This window comes from Quercus lobata, chromosome 7 (assembly GCF_001633185.2).
Source record: "Quercus lobata isolate SW786 chromosome 7, ValleyOak3.0 Primary Assembly, whole genome shotgun sequence".
NCBI lineage: Eukaryota > Viridiplantae > Streptophyta > Magnoliopsida > Fagales > Fagaceae > Quercus > Quercus lobata.
The window spans coordinates 22,226,488-22,231,645 of NC_044910.1; the positions used below are offsets into that span (position 1 = coordinate 22,226,488).

General features: G+C 32.8%; 1 pseudogene; it reads right to left on the minus strand.

Moving 5' to 3' along the window:
* Positions 1–228: 228 nt before the first annotated feature.
* Positions 229–4,924, minus strand: LOC115951752 (annotated as a pseudogene).
* Positions 4,925–5,158: the final 234 nt, after the last annotated feature.

Genomic DNA, 5,158 nt, shown 5'->3' on the forward strand with positions numbered 1-5,158 from the left:
GTCCAAAGCCCAAGCCAATAGGCCACATGCATTTTGTTGATAAGGAATGGGAAATTAATACATATAAATACAATTTAAGTATAAAAACCATTATAAAATTAAGTGAGACGTCAAGGTTTAACCTCGGTTGAACCTTGATTCAACCTCAAAATCCTTAAACTTCTTTCTTTTCCAGTTCTTTAAAAGGTGTGAGTTTTGAAACCATGCTCATGTATGCTACAATCATTTTTAGTACAAACTTGAACAAAAATTAAACAAAAAAATATTATTTATAATTCAAGGCTTGAAATCAAGAGGATTATTCCAGCATCCTAATTGGTGATCAGACCATCTCATGTCAACATTTTCAAACTCCAAACCTTCAATGTGTTCCATGATGATCCCAACAATGTTGTGACTAACGAGTCCCTGACATCTTGGTCTATAATCTATCAATCCACCAGAATAATTTGTCCATCTTCTATAAGTCAAGTTCACATTTATGAATCTTAAATTGTTTTGTAACCCTTGCTTAGAACCTGATAAGAATACACCATTTTTAGAATTTGCAGTGATGTTAATAAAAACTACATTTGAGATTGAACCCTCCTTTGCACTAGAGTCTCTTGGGCATGTTGTCACATATATAGGCTCCGCTCTTCCCCACCATGAAGGATCATAGTATCTTGTGCTTATGTTTATGTTTGAGAAGGTAATGTCACTTACATTTCCTGCTCAAGGTGAATGCTTTTTTTTTTTTTTTTTAAAGGTGTAAAAGCAAAATTGAGCTTAATTTGTCAATCATTCAAGAAAAATTCTCAATAAAACAAGAAATGAGTGTTACCTCCATCACGTATCTGAAATCCCAGCCCTCTATGAGACTGTACAATTGTGATTTTTTTTTTTTTTTTTTTTTTTATGAGAAAACTGTACAATTGTGATATTGTCAAAAATTAGACCCTTGAAATCAAATGAACTAGCACTACCAAGTTTGATTGCTGAAGATTTTGTTCAAATCCAATAGTTTGTTGCAGTCAAGATATAGAGGGGGCCAGTGTATGTCTTTGGACAGATCATTTCCTGTATCGATGTGACACCTTGTAATGATTGTATTATTTGAATCCTCAATATCAATCCCATCATTGTTAGGTGTGTTGAAGTTTCCATAAATCGAAACATCATGAATTGATGTGTTTTCACACCGTACTATATGCAAGCTGTTCATCAGATACATGGCTATAAATAAGAGTGTTACAATATAAAAACATAGCAATTGACAAGTTTATGTGATGTGAGTCTATTTTACTTGGAGAGGATCATAACTGTTTGCACCAAATTGATTATTTTTTTGCAAGTGCTAACTTTCTATGCATTGTTATGAAAATGGTTCAATTTGAATAAGAAAATGAAAATGAAGAAACACTTCATTTGTTTTGGAATAGTTTTTCTATATCTATAATTATCGCAGTAATACACTAATAGAAATATAAAATTTTTTCTTTTTTCTTTTGAGTAAGTACAAATCTCTACTATTTAAAAGAGAGGGAAAAAATAAAAAATAAAAAAACTTTATTATAGTTTCCCACTATACATTTTGTAACAAAAATTCTTTAAAAGGGAATTTATTCACAACTAGACAATAAACAACTATATATATATATATATATATACCATTAAAGTTATATGTATACAGGTTGATTAAGGAATTCTACATGAAGGCATACATTCATAATATGGAGGAAAACTAAAGGGTTACCTTAAACTATGAGAGGTCATATGTAATATTCACCCTAAATCATAAATTTGTACAAGTACAATCAACCCTATTATTTAAGATTATTTTGCAATACCCCCCAAATCAAAATCTAAATTAACAATCTCGTTAAATTTATATATATATATATATATATATAAATTAACAAACTACTAGGCTGATTTTGGTGGACATTAGAAATGAATAATACAAACATATCAATTTCTTAGGTTGAAATTCTATTTTATCTATAAAAAAAAATATTAACTCAAAAACTATGTAGAAAGAAAACACACAAGAAGGACAAAAACAATGTGGGCAGTGGAAGAAATATTGAAAAGACAGAGGATACAAATGCAACAAACATCACATCTTCCACCATATGACACATATAAACCATTGTTATTAATACTATTTCGGCCGAAACGGCTGGAAAATTTCGTATCAGTCCTTAAACCGGTACGAATCACCCTCTTGTTCCACCTTGGACTAAATTTCGGTTCATTCCAGCCCCTTCTGGCCAATTCGGCCTGTTTCAGTGAATTTCGGCCAGTAGACATATGTTGGCCGGTACTGAATCTACTAATAAATGCAGAAAAATTTTACCTTTTCAAGTTTTAATAGCTATTACTTTAATAGAGCCACCCATCGCAGTTCATCTCACTTTGTCAGTAGCCTCAACAACTTGGCCTTCTTCACTTCTTTTCTTCTGCACTTCGTCCTCTCTGTTTTCTTCTTTTCTTTGTACATTTTGTGATTTTCTTAATTGTCCGCCCATTTGTTTACTCGGTTACCCTCCACTTTTTTTCATTGAGCTTTGTATTTTGGCATTTCTGTTCCAAATTTTTAGTTTTGTGAGCCACTTCATGTGTCTAGCATTATAATAACACAATTCAAAAGGAGAGTTAATAGGTTGTAGGCTTTGTGTCTTTTCCATCCTCTATGATTTTTTTTTTTTTTTTTTTTGGGTCTAGTAAATATTATTGTTATTATATCGAGGAAAACACCATTTTGGTCCCTACGTTTTGGGGTCATAGTCAATTTGGTCCCTACATTTTGGTAGCAATCAATTTGATCCCTGTTATTTTCAACTTGAAACCAATTTGGTCCCTACCGTTAAATTGCTAATAGAAAATATCTACGTGGCAAATGGTTTGCATTGTTGGCACACGCGTGGCTATAATAATAATAATATAAAATCAAATAATTAAGCATTGAAAAAGCCACCTAAGCATTCTTAATGAAAGAAAAAAGGCCACATCGGATAACATATTTTGAAAAAATTATTTGAATGAAAAAAAAATCAAAGAAAATGGATTTTTAAAAAAACTTCAATTTTTTTTTTCTTTTGTATTCTTTCACTTTCTTAACTACCAAACATGATACCCAGCAAGCAAGAAACAAGACACAAATCACACATTCACACAGTTATCAAAACTATACACAGATCTAACAAGAAGCATTTGTGTTATGATCATATTACTGTTATAAAGCTCAACTTAGGTTTAATATTATACAAATCTCATTATTACAATACTGACTACTCAAATTTTCTCTTCTTCAACAAATAGGAGTCATGATGAATCACAAGTACCGATGCAACAACAAACCCACTCCTCCAATCACAATAACAGTTGTTTGAACTTTCAGATCAGAACGATTCAAGGGTTTTCAAAAGATAAACAATTCTCAAGCACAGTGTTCATTCTTTTAGCTTATCCCAATCATCGAAGCACAGATAAAGCTTCAAGTTTTCAAACTATGCGCTCCGATAAGTGGACCGAAGCACCGATAAAGCTTCAAAGTTTTCAGATTACTGTGTTGCTTGCTAGGTATAGTGTTTGGTAGCTAAGAAAGTGAATGAATACAAAAAGAAAAGAAAATAAATTGATTCTTTTTTAATTCATTTTATTTGATTTTTTTTCAATTAATTTTTTCAGCTTTTTATTATTTGACATGGCCTTTTCATTCTTATTAAAATGCTGAGGTGGCTGTTTTAATGTTTAATTATTTGATTTTAAATTATTATTATAGCCACGTGTGCGCCAACAATGCAAACCATTTGCTACATAGACATTTTCCGTTAGCAATTTAACGGTAGGGACCAAATTGGTTGTAAGTTAAAAATAACAGGGACCAAATTGACTGCTATCAAAATGTAGGGACCAAATTGACTATAACCCCAAAATGTAGGTACTAAAATGGTGTTTTCGCCTATTATATTTTAAAAAACTTGTTAGTTAATATAATAATAATTATTAATATTAAATATGGGCTTATAACTTTAAGATTCATGGTAATTTTTATAGGTTTGACCAAAAATATATATATCAAAATGGTAAATATATATATATATATATATTATTATGGTACTTCCGAAATAGTACACTGGTATTTATTAGTATTGACCGGTACCAAAATATTCCATTCTAATAAATAAACTGAAACGGGATCCGAAACGGTATTCATAATATTGGTATAACCTACCAATCCTAGAAGAAGAGCTAACTTTGAATAACAACAAAATCATTAAAAGGAAGAGGCAAAGCTAAAGTGTAATAAGGGTATAGCATAAGTGTATATGCACCACCAATAAGCAGGCTCTGTGAGTGTGATATTCCAAACCCTGATATTCTTACAATCAATGAAACCAACAAGCCTAGGTCTACACTCATCTCCTAAACAAGCTCCAGTGGTGTTCCAACTCACCATCACATTCTTCCTCTTATTAAACCTCTTCACAAAATCCAAACCATGTCTATCTGCCACGCCTCTGCCAGTGATCCCCACATCACTCGCTTTCTCCGCCACCACCACGTACCATTCCCGCGATTCTCTTCGGTAGTCCTCCATTTTTGTACTGCCCAGCAATGTTGCGTTTTCTTTAATGTCCAACACGATGCTAGATTTAAGGAACAGGGTTCTAGTGAGGTAGGTTCCGGGAGGGAAGGTGACGTGGCATTGGGTGTGGTGGGAGGCGGGGCAGGCTTTGATGGCGGATTGGATGGCGGCTATGTCATAGTAGAGTCCATCGCCAGCGGCTCCGAAGTCAGTGACTGATAGCGAGTGAGGATATTTGGAGAGTGGGAGATGGATTATGGATGCAATGGCTGGGTGTGATTGGTGGATTGAGATTAAGAGCAGGGTGAGGAGTAGGAGTTGAAGGAGTAATGGCCTTACTGGGATTGCCATTTTTTTGTTTGAACCATTTGATATTGAATCATTAACTAATTTTTATAATAGTCCCATTCATTCGTGGATTTGGATTTATCATAGTTTACTAAAATGTCTTACTATTTTCAGGCTTAATTTATCTCTTACAAGTCCTTTAGCTGCAATGATCCTAAAAGTAAGAAAATTATTGTGAAGTGATACAAGATTAGTAATATGCTTATCAAAAGAGACAAGATTAGTAATAGGATAAAT